A 22,105-nucleotide genomic window follows, 5' to 3' on the forward strand; every position below is an offset into this window, starting at 1 on the left:
CACAATTAATATAATTGCGGGTACTAGGAGAAGCTATAAACTACCATGGGCGAAAAAAGTGATAGGCAGGGAAGATCGTATACTCAGAATTGGGGAAATCTAGAAAGGGAGATGAACAGACACAGAAATGGAAGGGGAGTCGAGAAGTAAATATTGAGAGCGTTTCAAAATAACAAGGCCATCGTTCCATTTTTTGCGACAATAGGTTTTCTGCCTACTCTTTGGTGGCATAAAAGGTTCTCCGTATCAGGACACCAGCCATGAGAAGAAAGACAATGACATCGAAGCCCATAAAGATATAGGGCTTAAAATGAACCAACTCTTCCAAATATATTCTTTGAAATAACGTAATATTTTCAAATTATATGGCAAGACGTTTTTAATGATACCCTGTGCAATAGAATTTCCATACTCATGCTAGTTATATTTATTGTTCACGAGATCTATAGTTTTGACTCTAATTCGATTATAATGTAGATTTCGGCTGATGTCTGCGCACTCACATACAATACTCATTATTTAAGTTGATTATTTTCCCCTAAGAAATAGAGAAGGTAAATGCAAATAGTGAGGAAAATTAAAATATCTTGCAAAAACTGAAAGCATATTACGTGAGATATGTATCAATAATGTCATAAAATTCATTATTTTATGTTAATGAATATTTGAAGGTAGATTCAAGATATTCTTGAGAAATGTCGCTCGCATTCGATTTCTCGCAATTTCTGAGCGTACCACGCTTATTTATTGAAAACGAAAAAGAATATTTTCCCAAAGACTACAGTACCATTTCCAATTTCATGCTCTTTCATTACTTTTATTAAAAATACAATACTCAAGCGAGAAATTCTTCACTGAGTTCACCAATCTCGGAGGAGCACCTGACCTGAAGGAAAACACGGAGCAATATCGATCAATTTTTTACACCTGAGATAATAAAATAAACCAATTGGATCGAGTGAGTGTGGCATGTTTCCAGAGCCAAAAAAAATAAGCCTCTTTTTTCTCATAAGCTCGTGTATTCTTCACCCTTAAAGATGAAATCCCACTCTGAGAATACAGTTTCGACCTAGTCATCCCTAAATTTAACAGTAATTTAAATGTAGTCTGTTTCAATTGCATAAATAAAGTTAATGTTGAGATTTAACCACAGAAAAAAATGATATAACTATTAGCGATATTCAAAAATATAGATCATTGAGCTTAAGTGCATAGTTTGAATGCTATTCTCTGAGATTTTTTAAAATTAACTAGCCATTTTGATTCACTGTTTAATTCATTAATCTGATAATCCATCCCCTCCTAAGATTCTCATATCTTTCCTTAAATCAGGCAAGTAGTCAACTGTTCAAGAGCGTTAGGCGTTTAAGACAGTTTTAGGCGCTATTCGCGTTATCCGAGAGCCTTAAACGTATGATTTGTGCTGCTACCTGTAGTACACATTTTGCCCGGGAATGCTACAACTAGTTCGAAAAAATTCATCAAAATTCACGACGAATGCTGATATTATGATTGATGCATTGCTTAAGGGGGTTGCATCGCGAAATTAAGTAGATTTTTACGGCGATTTCAGAATTTGTCCTGATAGTGTACAACCAAATACATTATGCTTTCCCAGCTACATCAGGCGGGCAGAAGATATAGCCCTGAAACGATACTTGAATAAGCATAAAAACATGAAAATTTCAATTATAATATAAAGTTAGTTAAAGACCAAATTGGAATAATGTTTTTAGTAGCGTAACACCCATAAAAAGTTATATTCTCCTTTAACGTAGCAAAAATCTCAGCGTTATTGGCATTTTGTAGTATCCGAAGCCGAAGTTGACGAGGTGAGTAAAAATTGAGTCACAATCGATTTATCAGGAAAGGGTATTAAGTGTTTGTCATGCATAGTTATTGACAGTGTGTGTAGCTTTGCAGACTTTTTAGCGCCATTAAATTCTCGTTAAAAGTTGTAATTGGTACACAAATATTTTAAGACAAACTACTTATGCCACTTAATGCGATTTCAAGGAACTTTCGAAAGGACTTACAGGTAGTTCAAAAAAACAAAAGCCTGTAGTCTAAGGTCATACAGCAAGATTTTCTTCTTATATTTAATGCCTTACGCAATCAAAAAATATACCATAATAACTTTTTCGAGACAGGATAATGGAGAATGGGCTTCAGGTATATTCGAACTAAATAAAACGCTTTAAATTTGAATACACACTAATTTAATGGTCTTCATTCCGTATATCAACCACGATTTCCTTTTTAACACCAACTAATGCCAAATTGTGTGAAGGAGACTACCTGTCTTTACAGAAGTAATACGCAAATAAAGAAATAGCTATTATTTTTTAACGCATTATCATACCATTGGGTAAATTCATACTCAACCGATACTATCCATGGCAATCTACCATTGCATCGTCTTAGGGTTCATTAAATCACCGCTCATACTACCTCCTATTCGTTCAACCCGTATTATTAAAGATATACTTACTATACATCTTATAGATTACATTACTATGCAATGATATCATTATTAAAGTATACTACCGATTAAGGAAAGTCTTCATGGAGTAATTAAGAAGCGCTCAACCAGTCTGCCCTTACTTCATATATTTCCCTCTTCAATTCACAATAAGGCCTACTCCCATCATTCTATCTAAAAATCCTATTCTCTTCCTTTCTCCCCCTCGTTCACCCAACATGCTTCCTTCTATTACAGTTTTTATCATCACCTCCTCGCTTAGTACTCACCCTATCCATACCTTCTATCTCCTCCGTATCTCATCTAGAAACTGCCTCTCCTCACCCACCATGTCCAGCATTTCGTCGCTTCTCCTCCTCTCCGTCCACTTTGCCTTCTCCATTCTTCTCCATGCCTACATCACGATTGCCTCCAGTGTTCTCTAAGTAACCATGTAAAGCGCTACACTCCTTTTTAGACTCTTCACTAACCTCATCCTTATATTGATGTTGTGGATAAAGTGCTGGCTTACCACCCCGTGGGCTCGGGCTCGAATACCGGCAGTGGCAGAGAATTTTCATAGACTGCCTGATCCCTGCTGCAATGCTTTTCGAGACCAAAACAGCCGTTGTCTTTAGGGCACATTTCGTTGAGAGCAGGCTAATGCATAAGTCCAGGCTAAAGTCAGGCTTCTCCCCATCCTCACTCCCTCGCCCTTCTCTCATGGCGCAAATGACCTCAGCTATCGCTCGCCTTCTACAAATACATACCATATCTTTTCCTTAAGCTTTTACACAACAGTCCTCACATAAGCTCTTTCCTGTCCATGAACGCCTCCTTTTTAACGCGATTCTCATACAATGTTATACATATAAAATATATTATATAATACCTCTGGTATCCACAGCATCCAGCAAACCTCAATCTCAAAGGCAATGACACCCCTTAGCATACAATCCGGTCCACCGAGTCCAACCGTTGTGCGGCGCAGTATTTTGTGCGCCCTCCTGTAATCCGCTACAACAGTTTCCTCTTCTCACACAATGCATAGCGCACTTCCCCGTACGTTTTCCTTTCCTCTTGCAGCGCCGTCATTCTCCAAATAATTCTTTCATCACACACCAGCAGTTTATCTCAATCATTTCAAGTAAGCGACCACGACTCTGGATCATAAAACGCCACATTTTATGTATCAGGTCGCTGCTCGCTCATTCTCCCTTTTCTGACACGAGACATTCACCACCAATTATCCTCTTTTTGTGAAAATCTGTGAGAATGCCCTTTTCACAGGCGGAAATCACCTTTTAGATTGACTTCTCAATGGATTACCCCTATCGTCCCACCCAAGTAATTACATCATTCATCCATGTTCCACTTTCTTTCCTCCTACTCTCACGGCTGGTCTATCTAGCTCCCTCTAATGAAACTCCATTATTTAAGGCTTATTCTGTTATATTGAACTCTGCTTCGTATTTCTCGCACAGCTCTCCTGACACCTTTAATACTCCGAATTCCTAGCGAACGCCTTTTGAACTCCAAGTAATTTTGACCCTCCTCAAAAAACTAACTGAACTCTCTCCATTACGATTACGAAAATTCTCTGCGTTTTTTTTTATTTTCTCAAGCTCCAATATGCTCAATCTATTATCAGTTGATACGATGATTATAATCCCCAAATTTTTTTGGCCCTTTTGAAATTGAGTTTTAGGATCGATTGAGGCTTTATGAAATTTTACAATTATTATCATCGTAATCTCGAACTAATTGAATTTTTTCCAAGGCTTAATATAGTCTTAGCATTAGTACTACTTCCTCTACCGCAGTACCAATTTGGCGTAGATCCTTCCGACTGACCTGTGCGCAGGTCCCCAAATTGAATTAAATCTACCGTTAAATCGCATTGACATTCAGGGGCATTCTTATGCTTAAAAAAATATCTCGTGTATCCCTCCCCCAAAATTGCGTCCACGTAGTATGTAGTGATAATAGTTCCTAAAATACAAAATTCCATAATTTGCAAAAGTCTGCGGGCACTAAGTTTGGTTCTTCTCCACTGCTATACTCCTCCATTTCATTATTTAACCACAATTATTCCTCAGCACCAACATTTTACCATGACTCATTAATATGACATACATTAGGTATAACACAGTAATAAGTAGGATAACGCTAGCATAGATCGAAGTTACCACCGTTTTCGCTAAGAATTCTCATAGGTAGACATTTCGAGGAAGCAAACACAAAAAAGGTCACGGAAAAGTTATGGACAGCCATAAACTCCACCTCCATTGTGATCAACATCCACGATACAATTAAATAAGTACACATGATATTTCATCCCTTATAACAACACTACAAAGAAAATATTCTGAGCGTACCTCTCTCGGCTACAGTTAAAATGTGCAAAACTGACTAAATAAAATGTTTTGATAAAACAATATTCTTTCTCTTAATGCTTGAATTGAGCGAACCTTCGACACGTCACAAGGCAATACCGATGAAATTAATAAATTGACTAGCCTGCCGAAATCTAGAGTTTTCTAATTTCTGCTCCAGATTTAATGCATGGAAATTCACAAATAATAAGAAAATTTCTAAATCACGTCCGATTCGCTTAAAATTTGGAAAATTAAAATGTACCAATCAAGAGTAGTTCGCAACCAGCGTACTTGGAAAACTTTAAATAATTAATCAAAAAAAGATTTGATTCACAAAATAAACTTGACATGCAAATATATTCCCAATGGTCTGGCCTCGGGTGATGCTTTGTAAAAGCGTCAACGTTTCCAAAAACAAAGCCAGCGAGGTACGAAGGGTGATAAACATTTTAAATTCCACCGAGAAAATCGAAAGTCATTTATAATCTTAACATCATTCACATATAACCCACGACAGCGAAATGCATGAAGATAAATTGAAGCATGCTCTCCGAAACACTTTAAACGCGCAATAATTAATGACTTCCAAAACTTTAAGAAACCACGAACTCGGCAGTGATCTTACGAGATATACATATATATTCATAAATTCCATATCGAGGCAATTATTTCAACGGCAATGGGAGAGACATGAAGAGAGAGAGAAAAAAAATTATTTCCAGAGTTACATTTTTAAGTACCTCTTGCTTCAGCCAGAATAATTGGGCGCACAAGCCAGCGCGCCAAATCTCACAAAACCTTTTGTCTTCGGCCTTAAAACAGTCGGATTAAAAAAATATCTCCTCTCCTCTTCCGCCCGAAACAATACAATCGACGGCAACAGGACAAAGGACGACATACTTTTCACTTGACAACAGCAAATAATCTGACACACAAAGCAGACGCATTAAAGCCAACGACAACAAGGACGTCAACTGAGGGAGGGAAAAAAATCGTACATGAGAAAGAGGGGACTCTGGGATCCTGGTGGGCGGTATGAACAGAGGAGACACTGCAAGGGGATAGGAAAGTGGGGTAAGGAGACGGATTCACACACACACACACGCTCACAAAACACAGTCCATGTAGAGAGAGAGAGAGAGGAGGGGAATTGAAGAAAAGGTATTTGGATCGGCTGTTTAAAAAAAAATCCTTTTCCGACACATACGCCCGTAAAAAAACAGCCTACCTCCCCCGCGTTCGACCTAAATATTTTTTCCGCTCCTCATATTTTTTTATTATTTTCTTTCCCCCGGCCTGGTTTTGACTTGTGAACAACGATGCCCTGCTCGTCTGCCATCCATTGTTGCGCTATCCTCGCCCACAGTTTGGAAGAGGCTTCGATAGGGTTAGTGGGAAAGGTCAAGGCCATTGGAGGGTGATTAAGGGGAAGATAAACTTGACCCTTCAATTTAAACACACTAAACAGAAAAAGGTCCCCAAAAATCCAAAAATGAGGATAATTCCTTCTTTCGAAGATAATATTATTAGGAACAACCGTGAAGAGTATTAATGAGAATAAAATACAAGGATGGAGATAAATAATGTTCAATGGAAAAAGTTCATGATTCAAAACCAACACTATAAGGCACTGGTGAGAATGCATAATGAGATGAGATTAATTTAGATTGTAAATGAAGAGGGAATCGATCTAGACCAGCTATTCTTAGCCTAAAAAATCTCGCAAAATTGAAAAACGTAGTTGAAAGTCATCCGAAAAAAATATATCTTGAATTTTTACGGATGGGAGAGAGGAAAAGGGTAACTGGATACATAGGGATATACGACATTCAAAGACTTGGGGATAGCAGTGCCACTGAGACTTGCCATAGGACAGAAATTCCAACGTCTTGATAGAAGTCATGAGGCCCAGGTTACGATTGGGAGAAACTCGAGGAAACTACATATGTTTAATATAGAATGTTATGGCAGTCACTTTTAAAATTTCAGCAATGCGATATTGAGTTCAGCATTACGAAAACTTAAGTCGTGGAAGTGTAGCCTCTTATCTTCCTTCTCACATTAAATATACTTAAAAAGCCCTTTTCCTCTTAAAAATTTAGTCGATGAATCAAATAAAATTGCCCCGTTAGTCACAAAAATCGAAATCAATATAAGTGAAAATATTTAATTCAAGCATAACTACGGGTGGCATAACTACGGTTTCCATGACTGAATTTTTAAAAATCCCAGTTTTTCTAAAGGTAACGGTTTTTAATTATGACTAATGCATTTTCGGTTATAAGTCGGCCTTAACCATAATGGGCACATTTATCTGCACTAAATAAATTAATACTTTCTTGCAAACACTTAGAATAGTCCTAGAAATACTTTGCATTTACGATGGGCTATTTTTGTCCCAACGGAAGCTTAAAATGTAAGCCAAAGCCATGTAGATCTAGTGTTGATCCTGATATTTTTGAGCCGCTCGAGTATCTCGACCGTTTAGCCACAAATCCGCCATCCCACACTTTAGAATTGAGTCTTCAACGTCACAACAGTCCGACTCACCTTCCTTTCCCTTCTACCTCTAACCAGTGTTTTCCAACGCCACTATCTCTCGGTCCTCTTAACTCCTTCCCAGCTGTTCGAGAATGAAAAGGGAGCTTATCATCCTCTGGAGAACGCTTTAAGTTTAGCCCACAATCCAACCCACAAATTCTCCCAAGGCTCAAACCACCCTTTTCAACGTCTGTCTCGTTCCATAAACACTACTAACTGCTTCGACCTCCACCAAGAGAGTTACCCCTCCGAAATCCCTTCCCAACCATTTTAAGGTCATGACTTATCCCTTCCCAAAGTTCTATCGAAACTAACTAACAAGAGCTTCAAATTACTATCCAAGCTTTAACGTTTTCTGTGATTATATATTATGCTTATTTGTGACACCCAGGTTCTTACGCAGGCTAAGACACGTTGGACGGTGTTATACTACAAATTTAATATTTCAGGTAACCACTATCGTGGGAAAAAAATCTCATTGTGATGTCCCACAAAATGCTTTTATTACTTAGTAATAAAAAATAAGAAGTAATAAAAAAGTTGTGGAACGTCTAAAAGTGATTTATACCGCACTATTGATATGTAGTTCAAACAATTGAAGCCTGAATACTTGATATATATTATATCACCTCAATGAATAAGCTGCACAAATTACAAATACTATGCCTTTAGCAAAGGCTGTGTTTATATTTCGAGCAATGTGTTCCAGCAACATACAAATAAGTGGCATTCATAGGTATGTAAGAAATAATTGATGGATCACAGAGAGCTAAGTAAGGCGCAGCTTCAAAAAAGAGGATATAAAGGGAGAATAAAGGGGTTTAAGCGTCTTAGAATATTTCTGCTTTAGTAATTTACAATATGCATTCTTCCCGGATACTTGTTCATAGCATTAGTTTATAAGCATATGCAAGTATTATCCGTAAAAACTTTTCTCGGGTAACCGCGCGGGCAAGATTATATGAGAGCACCGACGTTTCGGGTACCGACTCGCTACCCATTCTCACGGCTACTGTAATTCCTAATTTCCATTCTCAGTAGCCGTGAGAATGGGTAGCGAGTCGGTACCCGAATCGTCGGCGCTCTCATATAATCTTACCCGCGCGGTACCCCGAGAAAAGGTTTATAAATGTTGTTCGCCGGGAAAGTGTTAAATCTTACATAAGTATTATCCGGTTTCTTTCAGTAGAGATCCTACATTGAAATAAAATTTTCCTGAAAATTACTTTGAGATTACTTTGACTTGAAATTTATCAAAATAACACCACGGCGTACCCTTTTTTCCACCAAACCCTTATTCATCGGGAACCCAAAACTTAAACGCACGTAAATAAGAACAATGTAATTCTGGAAGGTCACCCAATACTTAATGTTCTCATTCCGTGGATGACAACAAATACTTTTGAAATCAAAGGTAAGTATTTGTTAACCAAATAATTATTGCATAAAATTTGAAACCAAATGAACCTTAATAAATATGCGTTCGATTCAAAATATGCAATTTAAGTTTTACTGGCTGGGTAAGCCATTATTTATGCAAGTGGATTCATAATTATTGTTACGGAGCGACATAATAACACAGCCTACAAACGATGCTTGATAAAACCGTCTGAAGAAAGGACGAGTGCGCAGTCGCCAGTGAATGCGAAAATACAACCAACGACGGACCCCACCTATTATTCCCGCTCCTCATTCTCTTCTTCATTAAAACTTTCATTATTTCTCCAAGTCTCGCTTGTAGCAATTCTCTCCACCGACCTCAAAGTCATCTTTTTCCGCGTTGAATAATTGATTGCGCGCGTCCAATCCTCCAGGCACTTCATTTCTTGGAGTAACCTCCCCCCCACGGGGAAAGAATCCAGAAGAGACGTGCTTGTGTCGTCGCCAGATACAATCCACCGCGACATGAATTCATTCCGAAGGATGTTTTTCTAACATCCGCGAAACATATAACGTATCATCCTTTACAAATGAACCATAAACAAGCTTTCGATTGAAGAAGTCGAGCAAGAGGAAATTCGTCCTATTCGTCGTGATTCATTTACATTTGCACAATACCCTACGAGTTAATATCTTTCTTCCAGCATGCACTCAGCTACATGAAGGTGCTACCACAGTTTTACGCCCAATAACGAGGCCGAAATAAGTTCTCACCATGCATGCAATATCCGTTACCCTACCAATGACGGCACTTTGCTCGAGATAGCCATGCTTCAGAAACTTACGGCATCCAAGAATGCATCATTCACATCGACCGTTTTGTACTAATGATACCGATTCCAAAATAATCTATAATGGCCAATGTTCTGAGTAATATTCATCAAACATGTATGGGTATGAATCAATTATTTATCTAGTCCCATACATCGCATGTATTGAAGTGATTCCTGCTGCAAATAATAGCTCCATATGAAAGTGCCTGGTGGTCAAATCATATACTCCAGGACTCCAATGTTCACAATAGGTAATTTGGAGTCTCATAAGTTTATGCGACAACAACATTCATTCAGTTTCAGTAAAATGCAAAGAAAATTTTCTTCGACGCTCTTTTGATTCAAATAAATTATCTTGCTCAAAATCTACTGACACTGCAATGCATACGAATGAATGACGCGAGAAAATACTAAGCTTGCAGTAAAAAATATGGATGTTAGAATCATGTTGATACTTCTATATCATAATTAGCACTTACAATTACTTACAACGGGCACCTAAAAATGAAAAAATATTTTTAAATTATTATAAACTTAGTTATGCGTATCCAACTCGGTTTTATAGCAGTGATGATATGAGGATTGTAAGTTGCCGTTATTGTTCCATCGAGAGTTCTAAGCACTGTGACATTTGTCTCAAATGCGTGTAATACAGTGGAACTTGGTTATAACGTCATCAAAGAGACCAGAAGATTTTTAGCGTTATATCCGAGTGACGTTATAAAAAAGCAGCCTTAAATCTGAGTGAATACAATATAATACAGCGTGCCTGTGTCAGTGACCTTAGAGAATGTAGGAGTGGGAAGGGATAAGACCCAGGTATGCGGGACAGCCCCCGCTCCCTCCAGAAACCAATTAAACAAAAGAGTTGCATCCCGTCATCTGCTCAACGTCCAGCTTGTGACCTGTTTTTGCTTTTGATGTTTCTACACATGGTTTCTATGAACTTTGGGACGTAATACAATCACACTACCACTTTTGCAACCTAAGAATCGCAAAATATTTGACGCTATACCCGAGCGGCGCAATATTTGTTGACGATATAAACGGGTTTTCGTACAACATAAAATGTTCAATTTCGGCTGGTCTGTATAAAATGTGACGTTAAACCCGAGTTGACGTTACAGCCGATGCCGTTATAACCAAGTTCCACTGTATACGATATAAAATTTGATTCATGGAAACTATATCCATGGGTCCATGTCTATATGTCACGCACTATATGTCAAACTATATGTCACGCACTCCTATAGGTATTCATCAAATATTTTCACTCATCCTTAGAAACACAGCTTTTTTTACGTTGGATACTTCCGTCGACCATTTAATTACTTATGGACCTAAGCTGAAATTCGGTTATTTAGCCTCGTCAAACTCAAGATCCACTAACTAAATCAAATTGATTGTTATAATTTATTCCTCACTATGTATTATTACAATCTCATTTCATGCTTTAAACAGTAATAATATTCATTTGATTCTAGATTAATCTAAATAAAATGTTATTTCACGCTCTCCTGTTTCAAAAAGTGTTATTTCGCTCCCAATCTGCATACATGAAATCACTCCTATGCATACACTCGACGTGAGAAAGTGAAAAAGACGTGAGAAAGGAAAACTCGTCATACTAGCTCTTTGAACTACGCAAATGCAACTCGCAGCGTATCACGGAACGCCTTGATTACGCTCAACGTACAGCAGGAAAATTTTCCCTGCTAAATCCAATAATAGTTGATTAAGAGTTAATATTCGACAATAGAGCCAATAAAATTTCAGCAAGTCCGCTACTCCGCTCAGTCGCAACTCAATTCACAGCCTGATCATCCGTAAACGAATCAAGCTATGAAAAGAATTTGGTTGCCATGGTAGCACGAGGTACATCTACACGAGTGTACCGGGAATTACGTTGAGGAAAAATCGGAAGAAACTAGTAACGAAGCCGGGAAGAGCCAATTAGATCTCTCGGGTAATATTAGTTGTCAAGGAAAAAGCACGGTGGAAATTTTATCGTTTCCACAGATACTTTCTTCTCAAAGGCCCGTCAAAACATAATCTCAGACCATGAGCACCAATAATAGGAGAAAACACTCACACCTTCTTAATTTAGGCACATCGAATTTCAAGCCTCTTCGATAAATATCGGTCTATATCAATCAATATGAGCAGTAGCATTAAGTGTTGATTGAATCGATTGCAGAATAATAAGTCGTCGATAAGACAGAACTTTTATAACCCTATAGAATCATAGAAATGCTTATCATCTCTCTGCATCAAATATTCAAAAATGAAATCGTGGTATAACTGTTAGAAAACAAAAGGGAAATCACCCAATTTCTTGGTCACAATTCTTTCAGGCTGACATTGCCAACAAATTCTCAAAGGGTTTTTTCTCCAATGGCTAGATTAGGAATAAATAGTAGTTCCACGTTCACTGGTATAACGATGTATTCTATAAGTTACAATATACCATACATTCTCCAAGCAATTTTTTCTTAAGGACCTAAAAAAATAAAATAAACTTGCTATGAGCCAGACTGAGTCTAAATTATTTGCTTCATTATCTACATTTCAGGGTATAAATATAATTTATTATATTTTTTTATTCCTTAAAAAAGCGTTTTTTTGAGAATATCGAGCTTTAAGCGATCATAATAGGAAACATGCCCGCGTGGAATTGTCCATATGTAGAAATTCCATGAAGAATTTCACTTTTCAACAATTACATTGTAAATTTGCTATCTTATCTTTCTCCACAATTCCTTATAGCACCTATTTCTGTTTTCCTTTTCTATATCACTGCAGCTCTTTCTGCAAATTGTAGTTCACTCAATTCATCAATAACCTTTGGTATAAACAAATAATTGTTTACATGGAAACAAGTTATAAAGAATTTGACTTTTTAAGTAGTACATTATTTATTTTTAGCATTAAATTTCCTACCTTATCATTCTCATCCTTTCGATTTTGGGCATTCATCTTCTCTTCACTTTTCTTATTTCATTTCTGCTTCTTTTGTTTACATAAACAAAGTTGTGGTTACAATTTTCGGTCATTATCCTTCCTTTTAATAATCACATCGCTGCCATCGTATAAAAAATAGAAATTTTAGTGTTTTGAAAATTTCTCCCACGGTTTCAGACGATTTTAAAGGTTTGTTCTATGACTTTTTGTCGTATCTCGTCTCGTTCACGCCAAACATTTGTATAGGCGAGTGAGTGAGCAAGTGGTCGAAATTGAGTTTTATAGTATATTGACAATTAAATTTAGCATACCATATGCAAGTTTGCTATGTCAATAACGACATTAGCAAAATTACATATAATGACAGATAATATTGACATTAAAATTAAAAATTCAGAATTCAGATTTACATTTTAGTTACGATCTATGATGAAAACGCTCAATAAAATTAGCCAGCAAATATTGACATATCGCGCACGAATAATGCAAATATCTCTGTGTCAGTTAAATAAAAATGTAGTTATCACATTTATTATTTTAGCATGCTGGAAAAATAAGGCAAAAGAGATGAGAGAAAAAATGAGGAACCGCAATTTAAATTTTTAAAGTATAATAAAAGTTCGTACACTCCAATTTTCTTATGGAAATTGATTTTTTTTTTTCAAATTTATGCTATTTGTAATTTTATACCATATTCTCATTTATAAACAAACTTGAAATAACACCCGACCAAAAAAGGAACGCATTCAAGTTGATTAGAACAACTAAAGGAATAAATTGAACAATTGCAGAGCAATATGAATAGCGAAAAAATGTTACGCATCATTTCCAACAAAATATAAGAATATTTTATATTAAGGCGATGGAAAATCAACATAATGTGAAATTATAACGAATTATTGGAAGACCTTAGGCGAAAAGCGCAAGAAAAAAATAATATTTTAATTTTCAATGGTAACTTTCAATTAATTTCAACCATGCCAACACTCTAAGGTGGGATATTTTCCTCATAAAGGTTTATTGGAAGAGGACTTCAAATGATTCCAGCCTTAGTGGGGACTCAATACCCGCCAAGGAGATACAAGTTAGGAGTGTGCCTCACTTTCTGTTTTTTTGGGGCTTCGGAATGATCCGGAAGCCGTAAAAATGGATGTAGCTGAGCAATGTTGTTTTTGCTGTTTTATCGAAATACCGTGTTCTCACTAAAAGAATTCTTTGAGGTGTCTTCCATCCCTTGCAACTTGCTAGATTTCCTTAATTTTCCTCAGACGTGCGTTCCATAACGGCATTTAGATTGAAAACAATAATATTTTCATATAGATATATATACTTTATATTTGTTTTGATATAAAAATCATATTTCTGATTTTACAAGCTATATTAAATTACTGAAAATAATCTTGGGGGAGCAAATGTTTTGTTGAAATATTAAATGCAGTGTAATTAGCACGCATATAAGGATAATATCAAATTGAAAACGTTTTGCATTTTCTTAAGGAGTGAGATTTCCACTAAAAAAATTTAATAGTTTCTATGGAGAATATTTTTCTATAATTTTCATGCGTTTAACTTTCCACATGTTCCTTTACATCTTTTAAGATAAATAATAGATTTATAATTATAGCACTAAAAAAATACATCGCTGTGGATCTTTCGCACTAAAAAATACATCTTTAAAATGAATTCACTACCATTAAAATGATACAGCGATGTTAAAAAATGCAATTTTAACAACGTATACCTGAAAGTTCAATTTTTAAATAAAAAAGCCCCATAAATCTATTTTAAATCGTAAGTCACATTGAATATGCCACTTTTAGGAACTAACACGTTCTATTCATTGAGAGAGAACAAAACAGTTTACGCATTAGATATTCATAACGGGTACCTTCCAGGTACAGCAATTCTCAAGTTGTTAATTGTTTTCTGCCCTTTCCTTTGCGGTAAAAGGGCACTTAACTTTGCCGTACTGCTGGTATCGGAGTGAGCTCACGATGGCGGGTGATATACGCCCATTTCAACTGGCCCGACGCCGCGCCTCCGTAATTTAACCGTAATTGAATACACTCATGAGTACGTCTCCTGGGGGACAAAAATCGGATCGTGGGTGATGCCCTGCCTCTTCTCAAATGAAATTTTGAATTCCAGAGCCAAATGCCTCGCATGTGACCGCGCCAGACACATTTAGATCGCCATAGGGATCTTGGCCAAGGAGGAGTTTCCCGAGAATAAAAATATACACTTAGCGTGAGGGGGATGGAGATGAAGGAAGGACTTATATAATGGCCTTTATTAAACCTATGCAAATTTCGCACACCTGTAGAACTCTCGGAATTCCACCGCGGAAAATTCCTTCCGGCTGCCGTCCCACGAGAATTTATTTGGCCTCTCCCTTTTCAAGTCACCCGGTGCCATTCCCCGGAGCACGAACGCAAAATCCACGACCATCTCCCGAACCACTGTCTCGTGAGGAAGAGGAAAGGGTGAAAAATAGCAGCAACATATACGGAAGCGCGTGCCCGACGCTATCTCCACAAAGGCAAACTACTTTGGACTTTATTCAGCTAGTCTCTTCCACTTTATACGAATCTCCAACCCTTTTATATTCATCCAACTTCAACTGCCGTTTTATTCCCACGCGAGAAATTCATTATTTGGAATTAGCGTAATCCCCGACCAGTGTTCCTCCACTATCTTCAACAAAGCAGAAACTGGGGCTTGGCAAATCCTTGCGGGAATATTTTCCATTTAAATCAAAGGGCCAAAATTAAGGTTTGAAAAAACAAAAGCAACTATTTAGCTCTGTATCCTGAGTCATAAAGAGAAAATATTCATTAAAATTAAGTAATTTTGTATTTAGCATTTACATTATCCAAGTGAAAAAAGAGCATGTTTATGACATTATTTTTCGGAAACAGTGACATTTACTCGATGGAAACTCCTACATCTTAATAAGAAAGTATTTAAATAATTGGAATACACTAAGTAATAACTCACCGATCTTGTCTCCATAAACATTCCTTTTATCGTCCCTTCAAAGTGCCCTCTATTCGGCAAACACCTCGTAACCTATGAAAAAATGAATAGAGTAAACTTAGATTTTTTTAACATTAAATACGAAATAAATATAAAAAATTACAATCAATAGAATCCTATATTTCACTAGGAAACAGTTCCAAGAGGCAGCTGAATTATGTCTGTCGCGTAAACATGACCCGGGAACGTAGTAAGTTTACGCAAATAGGACGATAACTTAATACACAAATTTTGACTTTACTAACTGTTTTATAAAGCAACAGTGTCTAGAATTTCCTAATTTAAAACATAAAAATTACATACTTAATTAAAGATAAATTCGTGTAAAAGTTCCCTCACCTACCCTACGCTTAAATTTCTAAAACTAGATCAGTATCGAATAAAATAACAATACAAAAAAGAGCATTCACTGAAAAGGAACCAAAATGTGTTCCAAGTGTTCTGAAGTCATGAGGTAGTGGTTTTGTTTTATATGGACAGGAAAGTCGAAAAAAAGAAAACGTGAAGTCTTCATGTTGTTACCTTAACACATTTTTTTTAACGTAATTAAGTGTAGACAGCGCTACGTTTCAAACAGTATGACATTTAAAAACTTAAGTACACTTTTATTGAATTCTTCAATATTGCCGCTATGAAACCACCTTCCTTGAAATGGTTGTTCACCCGCTGAAACCGCTACCATCACGAGACAATACTTTCCGGATACAAGCATTGAATCTGAAGAACATATAGTTTTCTGCGTATTGTTTGGAAAAAATGGACCGACACTTACATTTATTCAATGGATGATTATTCAATTCATCGCTCATATTAAGGATAATTGCTTTTATATAATGTTTTTATACGTTTATAAACCTACCCACATGCAATTTTTGATCACAAAAAGAGGCAAATTTGGGCAATACATATCTTCCCTGAATACGGTAGATAATACTGCTTCCATGAATATAAAGCTACATTACGGGATAAAATAACGCATCTTTTTTGCAAGGGTTTTCTCTTTACCTACGGTCTGTCTCTACCTATATACCTTCTTATCTATCGTGTTGATGAAAATACTCAAAGAAATCGTTTTTATACTCTATACCATCCCTCCGTATAAACAGAAACATTATCGTATACTTTTTCGTATAACGATTAAAGTCCAATCGCTTGAACTACTTTTAAAACCCCACGATTTATACCGAGGTCTTGCGCTCCCTTAGGCTAAAAGATAACATCCCGCTTGAACTCTAATCGTCTTATGACCAGCGGAATACGATTTCTTTAAGAGCGCCCAATATAAAACACCCCACACAAATCCCTCCCAGTAGTTACTCCGCAACAGACTGGCTCACTCCCATCCCCTCGCCTGCTTTTCATTTCCGCCTTCCCACAAGGATCACTCCGCCCATAGCACTAATACAAAATACAATGGCACCCACCCCCCCCCCCCCCAGCTATCCACGCCGAGCCACAGACTTCCTCTTCGAACCTATCCCTATTCGACACCCTTTCGCCCCATCGCCCTCTCCCTTCAACCCTATACTATTCCTACTCCCACCCACCACTCCCAAAACTGGTCTCCTTCCATCCGAATTCCCATGCGAATAATCCACCTAGTGAGGCTTACGGTTACAGCTCCGGAGCTCAACTCTCTCTCTCGAGTATATATACACACATACAAAAACCATCCCATCTTGCTCCCGAAATCCTCTGAGCGGGCCAATACGGAGGAGCCGAAAACCGTGGGTGCCACTCCCCTCCCCCAACCGATTTCCTTACCTCTTCCCCTCCCAATTGCCGTTTCGCGTCCACGGAGGCGTGCATACGTAGGCAGGGTGGCGTGGGAAGGACAGAGGAGCCCGCCGCCACCCTGCGTCTGTTGCCGCGTGAACCGTCCCGGCAACATCCTTTCCCCAGGATTACCTCGGCCACTCAAGCAGACGGTATTGCCTTTCGGGTGTTAGGGCTCATCGGCCTTTTAATGGATGGGTGGGTCGGGTAAACAGCGGGCGCAGAGAGACGCCAAGGGGGCAGCGGGCCCCATTGGCGTACGCACACGCTTCCGAGGGCAGTGCAGTCGCTTGGCCCGCGACTCGAGGAGAACTCAAGCGACCAATATTTTTGTTTCATAAAGGAGAATGTAAAATTGGTTTTCCTTTGGGTAATATCAGGAGAGTGTGACCTCGCGTTCTCTTTTCCCCAGATATTCTCCAGGTTTAAACCTGGGCCATTGGGGCCAGGGAGGATTTTGAAGATACAATGAGGTCGTTTACTCAGACCCGAAATCGAATTCCATCGAAATAATGAGGAAAATAGAGAGGAAAGAGAAATTACGACAAAAAATCATCTCCATTCTCTCATAATAGTAACTGTGTCTGGTTAAGTGGATACTAACACTGATATAAATTGGATTGTTTCATAATGATTGGAGAATATTCCACAGTTCATATAAAAACCAAGTAGTTATGATTAACACTGGATCTATGACTGTTGACGATGACATTATTGCAGGTATGTCATACAAGAAATGACATAATTCTCTCATAAGTTTAAAATATATAAGCACAAACAGGCCGCCCACTTTTCGTGAGTTGATGACGTCACTTGACTTCCGATTCGTTTACTCGTTCAGAGAGAATCGTCCATTTAGAGAAGTAATCGCTGCAACAATGGTAACAGCAATGAACTACTCGAGCCCATGCAGCACATCGAAGAATACCAGAGAATCGGTGAGCAGCGCGTCCACAACTTATCTGCGAAAGGGATAAGGCCGGCGATTTTTCGAAAAAAAGCGACGGACGGATCGGGCAAAATTATGCTCTTTATTTTTTCATACTCCATTACAATCAGCAATCGCAATTATAAAAAAAATTGGTGAAGTCTCCCATTGGGGTACCCGAAGAGAAATAAATGCCGTATTCATTTTCGTAAATAATGAGATTATGTACACAAGAAAGATACCGCACATTTTAGTTCCCTTCAGATAAATTTAGATAAAATTGATTTTAAAAATTTAACGAAATATGCGCTCCACTGTTATATCTATTCATGTCAATTCGTGCATCAAGGCTATAACTAAAGTTGGTTTTCCTCAATGAGAGGCCAAAAAAGATGTTAAAACCATTACCTACGAGTCCAATCTGTTTTCTTAAGAATCCTCTTTTGCTTAAACTTTTGGTTACAATATCTCTAACAGTGCGTGGAACACGGGTTGGTAAGTAATTTTGTGAATGTGGATATCCTAAGGCCCTCATCACGAAAGTTTGATGTCCATAAAGTACGGATATATCCTAGCTAAAATATCTGCTATGACTGAAAAATCAAGTTCACCTTTCTTTATCTAATTACAATTACTCTAACTATTAAATGGAAATTCCAATTGCACTTTGAACGCACTGTCCGTATACTGACGTTAACCAAACGACTACGGTAAAATTACTCTACCGCATAATAAGGAACTAGAAGTCCACCTAAGTGAAGATTTATTAGATGCAGATAGATTGGTGGTTTTATATCGTTATTAGGCTGTTTTCGCAGATTTAAGTGCATTTGAGATTTAAGGACATCGGCAAGTAAGCACAAGCCCCGCAACGAGAGATGGAGATGCATGTCCGAAAAATATTTGTTTCCTCAAATGTGAAAAAAAAACTCGAATATAGCCTTTCTCGGATAAATGATAGACATAACATAGGAAAAGAGCGTGGTGAACTATTGAGTTGATCTAATGTCTACTTATCTAGAAGTAATGGGATGAAATTCGAGTGAAGCCTAGTAACACTTCCAAGCAAAATCCCTGCCGTGCGATGTAGCTTTGGTAGGGTAAGAGGCCTATTGAAGAGCCAGCGGCTTAGCCGGATAAGATCTACATTCTCCTCTATTTAAACTAATCTTCGATTTGGGAGTGAGTGAGGGGAGCATGTCTTTGTTAAATATATATTATTTTCATGCTAAGTTCTGCAGTTAAGTTGGAACCGTACTTAAGCCACATATTTGGCACACAAAAAGGAAAAATGTTATTAAAATATATAAATAAATGCATTCATTACAAATTTAACGGCGAAAATATATTAAGTGTGGAGTAGTAATTATATCGCCTGCGTTTTTAGACACGAAGCACGTCAAACAAACACAATAACTAGGCTTATTGGCAAATAATTTAAGGGCATGCCGTAAATGAAATGACTGGATTATCGAAAGGATTCTTTCATAACTGAAGGGTAAACTATAATATTTACACTCTATTCTTTGGTAAAATCTCGCAAATTTCATCCGAATTACCAGCCATATCATATTTGGCACGTCTTTGTGGTATGCTGCTAATATAACGCTGAATAAATAGAATATTTATCTTACTTTTACCTTAAAATTAAATTTTAAACTAAATTATACAGGTATTCCTGTTTCCATTATGACCGTTTGGTACTTGCCTACCTACCCCAATCCAAGTTATTTTCATTAGCCTTTTAATTTCTATCAAGCACCATGCTGGCTGATTCATTGTTAGACATTGATTTTTACCGGTTTCCAAATTTAAGTCCTATTTGCATGTAAAGAGAAATTAAAAATCGATAAAAATTCCACGCAGAATAATAACCGTGAATGTCATTTGCAACAGTTGCACTAATTTAGTAAAAATATGACAATTCCTTCACGGGAGAAGGTGCAGCTGGAACATGTATCTCAGGGAATGGAGGTCTGAAATATTTTCGTATGAAGATTTTCAAAGCTTCTTTAATCAATGTTGGTGGTTGTTTTCTGGAATTGCTGCGTAACATTTTCTTACTATTTTTTATTTTTTTGAGCAAGAAAATGTTACCTTCGCAGCAATTCCCGAAAAAAACACCAACATTGAGGTCTGAATTACTTAGAGGAAAAAAGAAAACAAACTTATAGCTGATCATATTAGTTATAATTAAAATTAAGTGATACGCAATTTAATGCAGAAATTTTAAATAAACAGCGATAAAGGCAGGTAGCTTTCACCGCAAAAACATGAAAAGATGGATGAATGTTTGGTCAAAGTTAATGCACGCAAACCCTAATTAGGAAGAATCAGGGTGTAAAAGAGATGCATTAAATTTCCTGGAAAAGATATACCTGATAACACCAGGCTCGACTTTGTGAACCTCTCCATATTGGAAATAATGGAATAAAACTTTGAGAGGTTCGCCATATTATTAATATGGGCACGACCCGGGTTTCGTAACGTAGTTACATCTTCAGGTCAACGTAATTAATATATTTATTATATATTAATTACATTAATATAATAGTAAACCTAACAAAGTTTTATTCCATTATTTCCTGCAAAAGAGATTACGGGTAAAGATAAATCTAGAACTGGGGCTATGCGTGTTGAAATTTTATACGTGAAGCATATTCACGTCGGATGTGAGCAGTAGAGTTACGACACTGCAGTTAGAAACTGTAGAAAATTTTTCTACACCCAATTTTGCGAAATAATTGCTGATGAAGTAGCCCGAAAATGAGAATAAAAGAAAATTCTTCCACAAAATTCTTCGATGAAATAAGGATAACGCTCGAGATGGTGGGAGTCAATGACACGTGTGACATGAACGAACCCAAGGAGGGTATAAGAACTTTTTTGGATGGAAAACTCTTGAAAATATCATTTTATGCGTTTTCATTATTATTGACACGTGTGATCATATTGCGATGCATAAACTTTTTAATTACCGTCTTCGAGGATTTGGCGGAAAAAAATTATCAAGCTTCGACACTTTTTCATTCAAAGAATGCCGTATAGGAGCAAGAAATACCAACGCCAAAAAGGATATAAGTGAAGAATTATCGGATATCTGATCAGAGAGCCAAGTAAAGCGGGTAGGCAACTACTCCAGCAAACAATTTTTCAAATACATATTTTTCGAAGATCACTCAGGATGAAAACTACTTGTGAACCGAATTTGTCTCCATGCATAGGCCAAAATAAAAATGAAAACGCATAAAAGGATCTTTTCAAGAGCTTTCCATCCAAAAACAATTCTTATCCCCTCCTTGGGTACGTTCAAGTCGCAGCACGCGCAAGGAAGAGACAGGTTTTTGCTTGAATTTTCAAATTCAATGAAAGAAAAACATGAAATTTTGGAGGCGTTCGCCATACACTGGAAACAGCAGCGTGGCCCGAGAGGACGAAAGCGATAGGAGAAAAATTTATACCAAAGAAAATCCTCGAGGTAGTTTCTTGAAAAAAAAATTTTTTAATTACACATTTTTTCACTGAAGTACCCGCACCCCACTCTCCTCCATGCTTTCGGAAGTCAAAAGCGAAGCGTCTCTAAACTTTTTCCTATCTCGCTCTCTACTCCAGTGATTTACCGAGACGCTGAAAACCGATTTAATTCCGAATTGAAAATAAAATCTTTGAGAGGATTAAATGTTTAACTTTCGTGGAAGGTTTTTCAATTAGATACCAGAAGAGTCTTCAAGCAGGCGATCCCCGGGTGGAGCGGAATTGCTTTTTTTCCTAATCTGGAGTGCGGATTTTTTCAATCTCTTCCATAACAGCC

At 37.4% G+C, this 22,105-nt stretch overlaps 1 protein-coding gene across 3 annotated transcripts in view; it reads right to left on the reverse strand.

The window, feature by feature from the left end:
* Positions 1-22,105, reverse strand: part of LOC124157683 (roundabout homolog 2-like) — a 984,420-nt gene that overhangs the window by 881,411 nt on the left and 80,904 nt on the right. For 2 of the 3 annotated variants that reach the window (XR_006864642.1, XM_046532622.1), the window contains exon 2: positions 15,552-15,623. The exons of the other annotated variant lie outside the window; for it this stretch is intronic. The gene's annotated coding sequence lies outside the window, so the exon portion shown is untranslated. The remainder of the gene's footprint in view (positions 1-15,551; positions 15,624-22,105) is intronic. 3 annotated transcript variants of the gene reach the window in all.

This window comes from Ischnura elegans, chromosome 4 (genome assembly GCF_921293095.1).
Source record: "Ischnura elegans chromosome 4, ioIscEleg1.1, whole genome shotgun sequence".
Classification (NCBI taxonomy): Eukaryota; Metazoa; Arthropoda; class Insecta; order Odonata; family Coenagrionidae; genus Ischnura; species Ischnura elegans.